A 17,975-nucleotide genomic window follows, 5' to 3' on the forward strand; every position below is an offset into this window, starting at 1 on the left:
GTTGGTGTTCTTTCTGATGGCCTAGATTCAGTGTTTCGTTGATATAACAGTGGGATTCCCTGACTGCTTAGGCCTTGCAACGACACCTCAACATTTGCTGCTGTGCTAACCGGTGGGTTTACAGTGGGGGAAACAATGTAGCGTTGCTGACTACCTTCTTTGTGATCAGTTGCACATGTGGTACTTGAGGTTTGGTGTTGTGTCCATGCTTGCAAGTGCATGCTGGTTAAATGTCTAAGGCTAGTTTCACACTTGCTTTTTTTTGCAGCGCGTTTTTCCCGCAAAAAAACGCATTGAAAAAACGCATACATAAGCATACAACTGCTGCGTTTTTTTCAAGCATTTTTATGAGCATGCATGAAAAAAACTCAGCGTTTTTATGCGTTTGTATGCGTTTTTACCGCGTTTTTACCGCGTTTGCGTTTTTTTCCAACATTTTTAGGTGGCCCCTCACACTACCCAAACCATGACTTTACTAACCCTAACCCTGACCCTAACCCTAACCCTGAACCTAACCCTAACCCTGACCCTAACCCTTAACCAAATCATACTTAACCCTAACCCAAACCCTAAACCCTAACTAACCCTAACCCTAACCCTGACCCTAACCCTGACCCTAACCCTGACCCTAACCCTAACCCTGACCCTAACCCTAACCCTGACCCTAACCCTTAACAAAACCATACTTAACCCTAACCCTGACCCTAACCCTGACCCTAATCCTTAACAAAACCATACTTAACCCTAACCCTGACCCTAACCCTAACCCTGACCCTAACCCTTAACCAAACCATACTTAACCCTAATCCTGACCCTAACCCTGACCCTAATCCTTAACAAAACCATACTTAACCCTGACCCTAACCCTGACCCTAACCCTAACCCTGACCCTAACCCTAACCCTAACCCTGACCCTAACCCTTAACAAAACCATACTTAACCCTGACCCTAACCCTGACCCTAATCCTTAACAAAACCATACTTAACCCTAACCCTGACCCTAACCCTAACCCTAACCCTAACCCTAACCCTGACCCTAACCCTTAACCAAACCATACTTAACCCTAATCCTGACCCTAACCCTGACCCTAATCCTTAACAAAACCATACTTAACCCTAACCCTGACCCTAACCCTAACCCTGACCCTAACCCTAACCCTGACCCTAACCCTTAACCAAACCATACTTAACCCTAATCCTGACCCTAACCCTGACCCTAATCCTTAACAAAACCATACTTAACCCTAACCCTGACCCTAACCCTAACCCTGACCCTAACCCTTAACAAAACCATACTTAACCCTAATCCTGACCCTAACCCTGACCCTAACCCTTAACCAAACCATACTTAACCCTAACCCTGACCCAAAACCCAACCCTAACCCTGACCCTAACCCTAAACCCCCTTAACTAACCCTAACTCTAACTCAAACCCCTAAATTCCATGGTTAAAAAAAAAAAACGCATATGCAAAAAAACGCTTACATGAGCATGCCAGTGCGCACATATGCGCATCCATAGGCTATAATGGCCATTTTTAGCGCAAAACGTGCGCATATGTGCGCATGCGCTTTTTTGCAGGGCCAAAAAATGCAACATGATGCGTCTGGAAAATCCAATCGCACACCCCAAAAAAACGCAGCGCATGAAAATCGCATACATGCGCTTACAAGCGCGCAGGTATGCGCACCCATGTTAAATATAGGGGAAAAAACGCATGCGCAGGTTAGCGTTTTTTTCCAGCGCTAAAAAACGCAAATGTGAAACCAGCCTAAGCATGCAACTGGTATTCAAATTTTTCAGATTTTTCCCTCGGCTAAAGGTCTTTGCGCACTTCTTACAGATAACCTTGGCCTGATCATGAGGATTTTGTTCAAAAAAGTACCACACTGCACTCTTCCTACTTTGGAAGACATTTTGCAGCCTAGCACGCTGTGCTATTTTGACTGTCTGGACAAGCTGTCCAGCAACTCTTTTGATTTTTGGAACCTGTCTTTGGAGTGCTCCGGGCCTGCAAGATAACAGCTGTTGCGATGTCGATGTCTGCTGTGGATGCTCCTCCTCCTCATCTGAGCTATTGGAAGCAGCACCCTCTTCCCCCAATGGATGCCAATCTGGGTCAACAACTGGGTCATCCATCACATCCTCTTCAATGTCGTGCACCTTCCTCTGTGTCAGCGTGTATGGTGGTATAGTATGCGGGAAGGGGCACCTGAGTCTCATCAGGGTCAGAATCTGACTCATTACACTGAGAGGACAATGTAGTGCTCTGACTGAATGTACCAGCAGAATCATCTATCAGTGGCTGTGCATCAGTGCACGCCATGTCAGATTCATCTTGGCCTGGGTAATTCACCATTTCACTTGATAACCCAGGCATGGTATGTGAAAACAGCTCCATGGAGTAATCAGTTGTATGGCCTGCGTCATCCTTCAATCTTGGTTGGGGTGAAGGACACAAGGAAAGGTGTGGTTCATGAACATGACCCTCCAATGACGACTCAGTGCTTTTAATTTTTACAACTTCAGAAGAGAAGGCGATAGAGCTGGAGGCTGAGTCAGCAATGTAAGCCAAAACTTTTTCCTGAAGCTCTGGCTTTAAAAGCGGTTTCCCAACTCCTAGAAAACTAAGCCTTCGAGGCCTTGTGGAGCCAGACGATGACGCAGGCTCAACACCTCCTGTATTCGGTCCTATTTTGCTTTTGCCACTACCATCAGATCCACCACAAACACCATCATTACCAGCTGGCAACCCCCGCCCAATTCCACGGCCTCTTCCACCAGCCTTCCTCATTTTTGGTAAAAATGTACACAAAATCCCACAAACTATATAATAATGTAAAACAAGGTCCAAGGTGTATATAGGACAGGGGAGACGTAGAATTTCTGAACGCACTTGTGGACACTGTTGGATTGTGTGAGGCCCAGTTAATATCACACCGCTATGTCACAGGCTCAATGTCGCAGGTGTGAAAAATGTCACTATAGGACAGGGGAGATGTAGAATTTCTGAACACACTTGTGGACACTGTTGGATTGTGTGAGGCCCATTTAATATCACACCGCTATGTCACAGGCTCAATGTCGCAGGTGTGAAAAATGTCACTATAGGACAGGGGAGATGTAGAATTTCTGAACACACTTGTGGACACTGTTGGATTGTGTGAGGCCCAGTTAATATCACACCGCTATGTCACAGGCTCAATGTCGCAGGTGTGAAAAATGTCACTATAGGACAGGGGAGATGTAGAATTTCTGAACACACTTCTGGACACTGTTGTGTGAGGCCCAGTTAATATCACACCGCTATATCACAGTCTCAATGTCGCAGGTGTGAAAAATGTCACTATAGGACAGGGGAGATGTAGAATTTCTGAACACACTTGTGGACACTGTTGGATTGTGTGAGGCCCATTTAATATCACACCGCTATGTCACAGGCTCAATGTAGCAGGCTCAATGTCGCAGGTGTGAAAAATGTCACTATAGGACAAGAGAGATGTAGAATTTCTGAACACACTTGTGGACACTGTTGGATTGTGGGAGGCCCAGTGAATATCACACTGCTATGTCACAGGCTCAATGTCGCAGGTGTGAAAAATGTCACTATAGGACAGGGGAGATGTAGAATTTCTGAACACACTTGTGGACACTGTTGGATTGTGTGAGGCCCAGTGAATATCACACCGCTATGTCACAGGCAGAAATTGGCTAGTGTATGACAAACTACAAGGTGTATATAGAATTGGGCAGAATAGGAATCTCCCTAGAGTGTAGGTCTGTAAGAACGGAACATATCCTCGACTTATCCTTACAGAGTGACACACAGATAGCTTCACTGTGGCTGTGATAACAGCCGTTACACGGTACTGAGAGAGGAGCGTGCACGTACACCGGTGTCCGTAAAATTGTCAAGCTCCGTGTTTTTTAAGTATACGGACTGACACGCTGTTTCTCTATAGTTTTGAATGTGATCAAACAGCAAATATACTTAACTGTTTGAAAAGCAGACAAAACTAGAAGGTGGAGGTCTGTAAGAACGGAACATGTCCTCGACTTATTCTTACAGAGTCACACACAGATAGCTTCACTGTGGCTGTGATAACAGCCGTTACACGGTACTGTGTGAGGAGCGTACACCGCTGTATGGTGTGAAAAAATGCACGCTCAGTACCTCACCAGGACAAAAAAAAAATTTGGATTGCTTTTAAAAAAGCAGTTTGCAGAGCAGTGGGAAAAAAGCAATGCAGCTATCAGGAAGCCTTATAAGGCAGCCTAACAACCAACACAGCTGATCCAGCAAAATATAGCCTCCACTTGCACTGCACACACAGTGACTGGTGTGTTGTACAGGCAAAATTGCTAGCAGCAGAAGCAGTTTTTGGTGTCTTCTTCCCTGCCTAACGCTCTCCCTACAGAATCAGCAGCATCAGCTCTCCCTATTCTGAGATCAGCATGAGTAACATGGCGGTCGGCGTGCACGCCATTTTATACCCCCTGTGACGCCCCCCAAAGCAAACCAATCACTTGCATGCCCTTCTCAAAGATGGTGGTGACCCCTGCCTATGTCATCACATTGCCCAAAGTGTCCGTGGATCCTGATTGGCTGAAAAAGGGCGGAAAACAAACTTTTGAAACGCGACTTTGGCGCTAAAGTCGCCGAGCTCGTGGCCGACCTCACCCTAGGGTCGGGTTTCGTTTCATGAAACCCGACTTTACCAAAAGTCGGGGACTTTTGAAATTTTTCGACCCGTTTCGCTCAACTCTAGTGCACACACCAAAGAATTATCAATAAAAAAGGCTTTATTAGGATCAAGAAGTGCCAAAAAACATTAAAAACATACAAACATTAAAGGACTCAAATTGTGAGCAACAGTAAACAGGCATAATGGGGAAAATAACCCATAAATGACCATATCAATACGACTCCCCAACGTCTGGCCTAAGTGAACCCTTTAAAAGGCCTAGTATGATTATCAAGTCCACCTCTCCAGCTGAGCCTGTAACATTGAGGCTGTGTACCCATGCAAGCGTTTTTTTCCGGCAAAAATGCTTAAAAAACGCTTACAAGAAGCATCCCATTTTTTTGAATGAATTCCGCAATTTTTGTGCACATTGATGCGTCTTTTTACCGTGAAAAAAAACGCATCGCAGTAAAAAATGCAGCATGTTCATTAATTTTGCGGAAAAATCCGAATTTCTAACTGTATTCTATGAGCAGGAGGATGCTCCTGTAAAAAACGCATAAAAAAATGTGCAAAAATCGCACAAACAACGCGCAAAAAAAACACATTTTTCCTGGGAAGGAGTCCATTTTTTTCTGCATATGTGGGTACATAGCCTTAGGCTGTGTACCCACGTAAGCATTTTTTTCGCGTTTTTACTGGCAAAACTGCTTAAAAACCGCTTACAAGAAGCATCCCATTCTTTTAAATGAATACCGCAATTTTTGTGCACATTGATGCATTTTTTTACCGTGAAAAAAACACATTGCAGTAAAAAACGCAGCATGTTCATTAATTTTGCAGAAAAATCCACATTTTTAACTATATTCTATGAGCAGGAGGATGCTCCTGTAAAAAACGCATAATAAAGCACGCAAAAATTGGGCAAAAAAAAGCGCATTTTTCCAGGGAAGGAGTCCATTTTTTTCTGCATATGTGGGTACATAGCCTTAGGCTGTGTACCCACGTAAGCATTTTTTTCGCGTTTTTACTGGCAAAACTGCTTAAAAACCGCTTACAAGAAGCATCCCATTCTTTTAAATGAATACCGCAATTTTTGTGCACATTGATGCATTTTTTTACCGTGAAAAAAACACATTGCGGTAAAAAACGCAGCATGTTCATTAATTTTGCAGAAAAATCCACATTTTTAACTATATTCTATGAGCAGGAGGATGCTCCTGTAAAAAACGCATAATAAAGCACGCAAAAATTGGGCAAAAAAAAGCGCATTTTTCCAGGGAAGGAGTCCATTTTTTTCTGCATACGTGGGTACATAGCCTTAAGCTGGGGCTACATGGTGAAAGTTGTCGTGCGACCAAACATCATTAGGTGCTGCAGTATAATACAAGTGAATGAGGTCAAATTGCGCCCCCTGAGGGTACTGATACCACCACAAGTGAGTAGTGTGGAGTCTGGCCGCGTCTGGTATTTTTGTGACTTGCTTGTCGTAGTACTTTTGGTGCCGGTTTTGCATCCTGTTCCTTTTTTCCGACCCAAAAGTGATTTCAGCCTTCCATCTCAATGAGGAAATTGTTCTTCCCTCTTCTGTCCCTCTCTCACCTCCAAGCGGTCCTTAACCTCTTCGCGACCGCCCACAGTAGATAAACGTTGGCGCTTGCTGGGCTTTGTGCAGCGCCGACGTTTATCTACTGTCGGCGGTTTTGTGCCCCCCGGGACCCCCTCATACCTTATAACGCGGGGATCCCGGTGCACAATGCATGCTGGGACCCCCGACGTCATCGAGACCTGATTGGTTCAGGTCCTGATGACGTCGCGTCACAGCAGCCAATGAGAGAGCTCGCTGGGAAAGCTGCTTGTTTCCCGGCGATCTCCCTCATTATAACGCGACTTCTCCTCTGAGCTCATGCTGACAGATGAGCAGAGGTGAAGCAGCGTTACTGTGTGACTAGATCGCTGCCTGGCACAGCTGATCGCTGCCTGGCACAGCTGTGTCAGGCAGCGATCTTGTCACACAGTAACGCTGCTTCACCTCTGCTCATCTGTCAGTGTGAGATCAGAGGAGAAGTGGCGTTACTATGTGCCGGGCAGCGATCTTGTCACATAGTAACGCTGCTTCTCCTCTGATCATCTGCCAGTGTGAGATCAGAGGAGAAGTGGCGTTACTATGAGTCAAAAATACAAAAAATAAAAAACACAAAAATAAAAAAAAAAGTAAAGAAAAAAAAAGCAGGTAGGCAGGCTAGGGCTAGGTCTAGGGTTAGGGCTAGGGTTAGGGCTAGGGGTGTGTTGGGGTTAGGGTTGGAATTCGAATTGGGGGTTTCCACTGTTTAGGTACATCAGGGGCTCTGTAAATGCAATATGACGCCCGCAGACCATTCCATCAAAGTCTGCATTCCAGAACGTCACTACTTCCCTTCCGAGCCCCACCGTGTGCCCAAACAGTGGTCCCCCCCACATGTGGGGTACCAGCGTACTCAGGACAAATTGGACAACAACTCTTAGGGTCCAATTTCTCCTGTTACCCTTGTGAAAATAAAAATTGGGAGCTAAAAGATCATTTTTGTGGAAAAAAAATGATTTTTTTATTTTCACGGCTCTACATTATAAACTTTAGTGAAACACTTGGGGGTTCAAAGTGCTCACCACACATCTAGATAAGTTCCTTGGGGGGGTCTAGTTTCCAAAAAGGGGTCACTTGTGGAGGATTTCCACTGTTTAGGCACATCAGGGGCTCTGTAAATGCAATATGACGCCCGCAGACCATTCCATCAAAGTCTGCATTCCAGAAAGTCACTACTTCCCTTCCGAGCCCCACCGTGTGCCCAAACAGTGGTCCCCCCCACATGTGGGGTACCAGCGTACTCAGGACAAATTGGACAACAACTCTTAGGGTCCAATTTCTCCTGTTACCCTTGTGAAAATAAAAATTGGGAGCTAAAAGATCATTTTTGTGGAAAAAAAATGATTTTTTTATTTTCACGGCTCTACATTATAAACTTTAGTGAAACACTTGGGGGTTCAAAGTGCTCACCACACATCTAGATAAGTTCCTTGGGGGGGTCTAGTTTCCAAAAAGGGGTCACTTGTGGAGGATTTCCACTGTTTAGGCACATCAGGGGCTCTGTAAATGCAATATGACGCCCGCAGACCATTCCATCAAAGTCTGCATTCCAGAACGTCACTACTTCCCTTCCGAGCCCCACCGTGTGCCCAAACAGTGGTCCCCCCCCCACATGTGGGGTACCAGCGTACTCAGGACAAATTGGACAACAACTCTTAGGGTCCAATTTCTCCTGTTACCCTTGTGAAATTAAAAATTGGGAGCTAAAAGATCATTTTTGTGGAAAAAAAATGATTTTTTTATTTTCACGGCTCTACATTATAAACTTTAGTGAAACACTTGGGGGTTCAAAGTGCTCACCACACATCTAGATAAGTTCCTTGGGGGGGTCTAGTTTCCAAAAAGGGGTCACTTGTGGAGGATTTCCACTGTTTAGGCACATCAGGGGCTCTGCAAACGCGACATGACACCCGCATACCATTCCATCAAAGTCTGCATTCCAAAACGTCACTACTTCCCTTCCGAGCCCCCCCCGTGTGCCCAAACAGTAGTTTTCTTCCACATATGGGGTACCAGTGTACTCAGGACAAATTGGGCAACAACTTTTGGGGTCCAATTTCTCCTGTTACCCTTGTGAAAATAAAAAATTGGGGGCTAAAAGATCATGTTTGTGGAACAAAAATGATTTTTTATTTTCATGGCTCTACGTTATAAACTTCTGTGAAGCACTTGGGGGTTCAAAGTGCTCACGACACATCTAGATAAGTTCTTTAAGGGGTCTAGTTTCCAAAATGGGGTCACTTGTGGGGGTTTCCACTGTTTAGGCACATTAGGGGCTCTCCAAATGCGACATGGCGTCCTATCTCAATTCCAGCCAATTCTGCATTGAAAAAGTCAAACGGCACTCCTTCCTTTCTGAGCTCTGCCGTGTGCTCAAACAGTGGTTTAGCCCCACATACGGGGTATCGTCGTATTTGGGAGAAATTGCACAAAAAATTTTGTGGTTCATTTTCTGTTTTTACACTTGTGAAAATAAAAAAAATGGTTCTGAAGTAAAATGTTTGTGAAAAAAAGTTAAATGTTTATTTTTTCCTTCCACATTCCATTCATTCATGTGAAGCACCTGAAGGGTTAATAAACTTCTTGAATGTGGTTTTGAGTACATTGAGAGGTGCAGTTTTTAGAATGGTGTCACTTTTGGGTATTTTCTGTCATATTGACCCCCCAAACTCACTTCAAATGTGAGGTGGTCCCTAAAAAAAATGGTGTTGTAAATTTTGTTGTAAAAATGAGAAATCGCTGGTCAACTTTTAACCCTTATAACTTCCTAAAAAAAAAAAATTATGTTTCCAAAATTGTGCAGATGTAAAGTAGACATGTGGGAAATGTTATTTATTAACTATTTTGTGCGATATCACTCTCTGATTTAAGGGCATAAAAATTAAAAGTTTGAAAATTGCAAAATTTTCAAAATTTTTGCCAAATTTCGATTTTTTTAACATATAAGCGCAGTTCATATCTAAGAAATTTTACCACTATCCTGAAGTACAATATGTCATGAGAAAACAATGTCAGAATCAGCAGGATCCGTTGAAGCGTTCTAGAGTTATGGCCTCATAAAGTGACACTGGTCATAATTGAAAAAATTGGCCTGGTCACGAAGGCAAAAACAGGCTCAGGCGCGAAAGGGTTAATCCCTTCACATTACAGCCAATTTGTATTTTTCACGTTTCAGTTTTTTCCTCCTCTTCCTCCCCGAGAAATAACTTTTTGTTCTGTCCACATAGCCGTCATGATGGCTAGTTTTTTTCGGGACGAGTTGTTCTTTTTACCACGTAATATACTGAAAAATGGGAAAAAAAATCCCAGTGGGGAGAAATTGTGGAAAAAAACGCAATTCTGACATTGATTTTTTGGGATTTATATTTACAGCTTACATTTTATGGTAAAATGACCTTGCAATATGATTCTGCTCATCAGTACGATTACAGCAATACCAAACATGACAATTTTTTAAAATTATTTTAGTGCAGAAAAAAAATCTGAAGTTTGTCAAAAAAAATATTGAGAGTTGTGTCGTCATTTTCCGAGACCAGTAACTTTTTCACTTTTCGGTCTAGAAGCTGTGTGATGGCTTCTTTTTTTGGGTGGCGAGACAATGTTTTTATTGATGCCATATTGGGATAGAAGTGATATTTTGATCACTGCATTTTTTTGTGGTATTGCACCAACCAAAAAAAAGAAAATTTTGGTGTTCTTGAATTTTTTTTCATTTACAGTATTTACCAATTGGGTTAATTGTTTTTAAATTTTGATAGATCGGACTTTTCTGAACGTAGCGATAACACGTGTGTATTTTTCTTTAAATTTTTTATTTTTAAAAGGAGGAAAGGGGGGTGATTTGATGTTTTATTTTATTTGTAATTTTACTTTTCACTGTTCTAATAGTCCCCTTAGGGGACTTGAAGCTTCTGCTATATACAGCAGTACTATAGCATTACTGCAGATAGCAAAAATCATGGTCTCCTTTGAAGCCTGGCCTCAGGCAGGGTTTGATTTCAAAGGAGCTCCATAATGACAAGCATGGAGGTCTTCATCAAACTTCCGGCTGTCAAAGCAACCCAATGGCGACCCATGATCACATCACAGGCGCAAAGAATGACATGCACGCATGTCAGCAAGGGGTAAATGCTGCTGTCAGAGTGTGACAGCGGCATTTAGCAGCTTAAGGCAATGTGCACACGCTGCGGATTGGTCTGCAGATTTTTCCACGTGGATTTTGCAAAATCCGCAGGTAATCTGCGGATTAGCCTGCGGTTTTGCCCTGCGGTTTATCACCTCTACAATGGAGGAGATGGCAAACCGCAGTGGAATCCGCAGAAAAGAAGGACATATCAATTCTTTCTGTGAATTTTCCATAGGCTATAATGGTACTGTACATCACCTGCAGTTCTGCTGCAGATCCGCAGCAGAATCCGCACCGTGTGCACATAGCCTAACAGTCGCGTGCAGAGGTTTGCTAAACCCATAATTGTTAGGCTATGCTGCCACCATGAGCTTTTGGGCTCATACTCACTGGCGAGAGACTCGCACGATTCTCGGCACTGGGACCGGAGTGTGCGGCTGCATAGAAATACATGTAGCCGCACGCTCCGATCCAAGTGCCGGCGGCTGTGCCAGATTTTCATGCGAGAGACTCGCACGAGAATCGTGCAAGTCTCCCGCATGTGAGTATGAGCCCTTTGGTTTACTTTTGATGCTAGATGTTTTTGTTGCGTGAAAAATTCAGGGCCTTACAGTTCTAGCACAGTGGATGGGATTTCTAGAACTCTCCTGCCCGCTGTGCTTCTTTTTAAAACTGCGTAAAGTGATCTGCGTTTTACAAATTAGCAGCATATCGATTTCACTTGCAGGCATGCGGAATTTTATGTGCAGATTTTTGCAAAGACATGCATTAGGTGTGGAAAGTCATCACAATGCTCAGACTGGCCGGTGGCTCTACTGACCCAAATGGGACAGAATGGATTTCTGTGCAGCTGTCACACTCGTGTCAGCCAGTCCACGCACTGTGATGCGATTGTTGTCCATGTTATACGGCCGTCTCACTGTGCTGTGAAACTTGGTATTTCTTCACCAGACAGGCAGGAGTAATGGCAGCTAATCCCCTAGAATAAAGTGCTCTGAAGTCAGGACTCATCAAAATCCAAAAGAGCAATCAACAGAACATGGTGGCAGTCGGGTGGAAGACCTCCTAATCTCAAACTTGCTGTCTGCAAATACTGAGATTATGTGAGGTTTTTAGTACATAATCTTTGTCATCACTACACTATGGGGAGTGAGCAGAGACCCCCTCAGAAGTGGCGGAATGTCACTGCTACTACTCTGTCAGAGACCCTGGAAAGAAGAGTTACCTTTCTATGTGAATCTCATGGAGGCAAGAATTAAAAAAAACACAGGAAAAAAGCCCACATGGAAATTTCTTGCAGAAAAACAAAAACACTATAATATACAGTACGAGAACAAAAATGTCCACATGGAAAATTACTCACACTGGAAAGACCCCTCATGAGCTCTGTGAGCCAGAGGTCTTGGTAGTGTAGGGGTCATTAATCGTCCAGCAACTATTTCTCCCTTCTCCTCCATACACTGGATCCCTCCTGTATTCTCCATGAGAGAGTCATTGTCAGATTCTGCTGGAATGGGCCACGTTCACACATTCAGTATTTGGTCAGTATTTTACCTCAGTATTTGTAAGCCAAAACCAGGAATGGAACATTCAGAGGAAAATTATAATAGAAACACGTCACCTCTTCTGTATTTTTCACCCACTCCTGGTTTTGGCTTACAAAAGCTGAGGTAAAATACTGACCACATACTGAGCATGTGAACGTGGCCTAAGAGCAAAATCAGACATGCCAGGTGCTCGTCTCTCCTGACATCATCTGTCAGGGGGAAGGCCCCATACACATTAGGCTGTGTTCATACGTCTAGTAATCATCAGAATCCAGCAGCAATCTGTTTAAAAAAAAAAAAAAGTTCTGCAGAGCAAATTTTTTTGTCCGGTTAAACAACGCTGATTTAAACTAGACTCGCTTTTTTAACATTAAAGTTTATGGAAAACGGATCTGTGAAATAACCATCTGTTTTGTTCCATTTGAAAAACTGATCCAGTGTAAAAAAAAAAATCAGATTCTTTTGAAATGAATGAAAAACTGATGGCTGCTGTGACTTCTGTATCAGTGCCTGGCCTTCCTACCGCCGCTTCTGTCGCCGGGCGGTGTTGCGCCTTTGTTGCAGGTGATGTGGGGCGACAGTTCTAATTTTGTGCTCTCTGGGACTTGTAGTCCAATTCAAACTGGGAGACATAGAGTTAACTGCTGTGTGGGTTGGGTGGAGCTGCAGGCTAGTTAAGATCCTGAGATCCTGCTCTCCTCTGCCATTTCCTTCTGTGTGAGGTGATGGTTGGTGCCCAGTGGAGTAACTTGACTTTTGGCTTTTTTTGTAGATATTCTCATACTTTATGGTTTTGTCTTTGAACTGATCTCCAGAATCTGACAACCCGGTCACCTCCTTATTTTGTTATTGGTTTGACTCTGCTTGGAGACCTTCCTTGCCTCTGGACAGCAGCCCTTCTGTAGGTAATCCATTGGATCCTGTTGTAAAACCAGATCCCTGTATAGGGGTTAAAGGGTATCGGGACTTCTCTGGAATCTGCCAGACTGAGTGGCTTGTTACTAGTCTGAGGTAGCCATTTTGAGCCTGATCACTCTGACAAATCTAATGTTATAAGTTGGCTATGTGGATCCCCTCCATGTGGTGGTGGATCACATGCAAGTCCTGGTGCATTTAGTAAAGAATCTTGCAGAGTAGATTCAGCTTCTCCCTTGACTTATTATTTTTTATTTTCTCCTTTTTTAAACTTCTCTGGTGCTTTGGCCTTCTCCCGACTCTGCTGCCCCAGGACTCTCGACTGTACATGTTTTTAAGGCATTATATCTCCTGTATGATGACTCTGACAGAGAAACCTTCCCTGAAAGTAAATTGGCTCCACTTGGTCAGGGGGAAAGTCCTGCCATGGATTATTGCAGAGTTAAGGTGTTGTGCCCCAGACACAGTGGAATGATGAGACCCTTCACTGTGTTTAGCTCCAGTCCCTCTGTCCACATGAAGACCATGTTGGTTCAGTTCCCATCTCATGACTCTTGCTACTGCCATGTCCTTGGCAATCCTGCTGGATCAGATCAGAGCGCACAGCTGGCGTGGCACCTACTCCTGAGATTTGTGAACCTGTGGCCTTTACTGAAGAACCCATGCAGCTTGGGGCGACTTGCTGACATCAACTACAAGGGATCAAGCAACAAACAAGTCAGTTGTTGGTAACCACTATGGAGGTTCTGGACATCAGAGGTCTTCCTGTTCCAGATGACTGCTGCTGGAGAAGCTTCAGCGTCTAGGTGGGCCTGAGGATGCCCATCTAGGCGCACAGGTATTTCACTCATTCTATGAGATTACATTTTTGTTACTGAGAAAAACCTTTGGCTTCAGGCCTTTGATTGTGGTTCTGCAGCATATTTTGTTGATGCCAAGGTGGCAAAGGATCTTGGCTTAACACTGATAAAATTGTGTTCCTATGATTGCTGATATTGATACACCGCTATTCCAGAATGTGGTCAAGTACGTCACTAAGGAGGTGTCTATGCTTTTTTATACACTACAAAAAAGTGTGTATATTTCTACACTGAAAACCTGTCCGGTCTACCCCGGTCAGGGTGATACTGTGCGCTGGAGCCCTGAGTGTAAGCGGAAATGGATGTTTTCTGTGAATCTGTCTAAAGCCCAACCCAATGGTTTACCTCAAGAATTCAGAACCTATCCTGATGCACGGTGTCCCATTCTGGAAAATTACCTCTGCATTGCTTGTCCCATAAACCTGGTCCTTAACTCCCATCTCCCCAAGGGTAAAATATATAATCTTCCTGGCCCAGACCACTTAGTCTTGAAAGATTATATATAGTGGTCTGAAAAGACTTCCGACCATTCAGGTTTCTCTTGTTGATGTCTCAGACCTTGTATTGGTTATCTTTACCTTCACAGAATTTCTTGGCATAATCGGTCTGCTGCCACTCATCCCTGACCTCTACAACCAGCTGTTGGGAGCTTATTATACCTCATCTCAGGAGGATTCATATCAGATGAGTGGCAGACTGGCTTCAACACATGAGAGGGTCACTATAAGCATCTTGTGATGCCTAATGGGCAAATGTCGGCTGTTCTGCAGAACTGTTAATGACCTATTAAGAGATCTGATCTGTGTATCTTGATTTATGCACCTGATTCACATGATGTGTAAGTACTGTCAGATATGGATAGAGTGTGTGTGTGTGTGTATATATATATATATATATATATATATATATATATATATATTTATATTATTTTTTTTTTTTTTTTTTTCCTTTTTAAGTTCTTAACTTGGAAATACACTTTTGTGTTGAAGGTACTTTTCCTGGAGTATACTTTCTGTTAAAAGCTACTGCATGGACCCCTTTCTAGAAAGGGATGCATTTATAAGAATTGTTAGTAAATGTGACAAACGACTCATTAATTTAGGCTTCTTTCACTCTTTAGCCTTTTGACGTCAGTTCCAAACCGTCTGTGAAAAAAAAAACGGATCCGTTGCAGATTGGCAAAAAACTGATACACTGGATTCGTTTTTTTGACGGATCCGTTGCAGCAGCCTGAAATTTAAAGGAACATAACTCTGCAAAAGGGGGGGGAGAGACTGACGGGGTTAAATTAAACTAATGGAAATTTTTTCTGGCCATGCTCAGTTAAAAAAAAAAAAACAGAATTCATCAGTGACGCATCCGCTGCCCATAGTCGGCCATTATAGCAGACAACGGATGGCGCTGGATCCGTCACTATCTGCCTTTTCAACGCAGACAAAAAATGTTACTATGTTCGTTGTATCCAGGCGACGGACACTGAAATTCTGACGGATCCATCAAATGACAGATGCAACGGAGAACCATATGTCACTAATGCAAGTCTATGAGAAAAAAACGGATTCCGCCAAAATATCTTTTATTTCTAAAACCTGCAGTTTTCGACTGATGTCGAAAGACTGAAGTGTGAAAGAGGCCTTAAAGGGGCATATGTTAATTAAAAGCCTGAGACAATTCATGCCTTTACACTAGGATTCAGTCAGACTCTCGTATTACTTACAGGAGCATCGCTATCCTTGGACTGGCTATTAGCTCTCCTGACCAGAGCATGACAGCTGTATGGAAACATATGCTGTCAGGAGAGCAGACGGCCTGTTCAGGGGTTGCATTGCGATTACCACTCGAGTAATATGGCAGTCTGACTGCACCCTTAAAGGAACGGTACTTTGCCTGATCTGATATTGGTTTAGCTGGATCTTTAAAGGGAATTTGTCAGCAGTTTTGGACGATACAAGATGCAGCCACTGCCTTTCAGGGCTTCTCTACAGCATTCTATAATGCTAGTAGTCCGACTTGAAAGAAAAATGCGTTTTATTATACTGGTGGGGGGGCCTTCCGGTCCGATGGGTGTTTGCACATCCGGCGCCTGCCATCTTCTTGCAATGCTCTCTCCCCCCCTCTCCCCCATTGCTCCTACGCAGGCGTTCTTAACTACCCTGTAGAGGGCAGAGTGAAGTACTGCAATGTGCTGGGGCTCTCTGACCTCTCCTCCCCAGTCTTGCATACGTATTCTCTGGGAGTCTCTTGAACTTGTTCTTGCAGGTCATCCTGGCATTAACAATACCGTCTGCTGTTCTACCACGTCAAAGTGACAGGGTGGGTAGGCCCTTACGTAACGCTGACTAATATACAAATTGGGCTTTTTCTAGTTTTGGCTTTTTCAACCATTATGATACTTCTGAGGTTGAGTAATGTGGACTTCATCTGATTCTGATCAAAGGTTACTTGATCTATAGTCAGAACTTGAGGGTGCAGGTTGGCCAGATCTCAGCTAGTAATAAGACGTTCTGGAGGCCCAAATTTTGGACTTGGTTGGACAAGGAATATTTAACAGAAAATATAAAGTTTATTGTTCCTTTCTGTCAAGTTGGGTCACAGACTCATTGATCCTTATGAGATAATCAAGGTCACAATTTCAGGCAGAAAGCTGCAGGGTTTAAGAAACCCAATGTGTTTCTGAAGTCCCTCTTCAAGCCAGAGTTCCTCAGTTCACCCAGACAGAAATCATCCTCCTCCTCCTCAACTTCTAGTTAAATGAGGTTTAGAGAATCCTGAGTTCTTGTGTGGTATGAGGGTCTGTAAGATATCTTGTACACAAAAGGGTTTATGGCCCAGAAAAGGTCCTGGGTTCCAGCAAGAATATAAATGCCAAAAACCTTAATGGGAAATATGCTATTTTGTATCTGATTTTAGGGGTCAGGAGGCCCCTCTTAAAAGTGGAGGTTTACTGTCACCTCTCCACCAGCTCCTGCAAAATCTTCAACTGTCTCTAGGCACTGTCATATTCACTCTGCAGGCAGCGCTGAGAGAAGAGATGTTGGAACCAGAAGCTCTGGACAGCACCATTTTATATCCAGCTACTTGGATTTGGGTGGTTTGGACCTGCAATGCAGTGTAGTCTGGCAGTATAGATATATGCTCTTAAGGTGGAGTGATCTGCGCCACACCATACTAAAGCTTCCAGCTTACTGCTGGAAGTTGCCAGATAGTCATGGGCTTCTCTGGTTCAGCCCTACTTATTTATGTTTAGGTTTCTGCTTAATTTCCCCCCCCCCCCCCCCCCAACTATTGTCAGCAGGATGCAGTGACAGGCAGAGCAAGGGTTAACAATTCTTAATTAACAGGGATGTTGAGAAGTATTCAAGCAGTGATACCTTTATTGGCTAACCAGAGAAATTATATTTGCAAGCTTTCAGGGGTCAAAAGGCCCCTTCATCAGGCTAGATTACAAGTTGAAGGGGCCTTTTGACCCCTGAAAGCTTGCTTGCAAATATAATTTCTCTGGTTAGCCAATAAAGGTATCACTGCTTGAATACTTTACTCATATTTTTTTTTTTTTTGGGGGCATTAGTATTTACATGTATTTCTGGCTAACACGGTACCACAATATTTTGTATTGTACATCGTAATGAACAGGGAATACTCCACGCAAGGAGGTAATGGGTTAAACAGGGGAATTAACAGTCTAATTGCAAAAGGATATGCAGAGTTCCTGAATAAAGGATTAGGTAACGATTACTTGTGTCAGAAGTTCCTCAAACTGACTCTTGCTGAGAAGTCAATAGCACCGGCAACGGTTGTCACGGTGTCTTTTGCAATGGTGTCCTGTGGGCATAAATGCCTCGTCTTCTGGCAGCAGTGGTCTGTCTCCGGCACCTTCCACTGGGTGCCTAGTCCATATACTGATGTGGCTGGAGGCGTGTGGGCCATGGCACTGTCTGAAACCGACGTGGCCCGGCAGATATACCCTGGTGAATCAGGGCACAAATGGCAGTCCTGTATGAGCCCAATGTGGCTCGGCGACCATATACTGGCAAAGTCGGCTTGATGTGTCTGTCCCGGTCACCCCTGTGGCACATGTGCTGAACTTGCAGACAGTATGGTGCCTCGCTCTATGTAGTCACCAGGCACACGCTGCACATTTCGCTTTTGTCCCCACTGTTGGCGGCAGGAGAATGACAGAGCACTTCTATCTAAGCTGCTGATAAGCACACCTTGCGC

This window comes from Dendrobates tinctorius, unplaced genomic scaffold (genome assembly GCF_039654945.1).
Source record: "Dendrobates tinctorius isolate UK_male_01 unplaced genomic scaffold, ASM3965494v1 ptg000093l, whole genome shotgun sequence".
Taxonomy (NCBI): domain Eukaryota; kingdom Metazoa; phylum Chordata; class Amphibia; order Anura; family Dendrobatidae; genus Dendrobates; species Dendrobates tinctorius.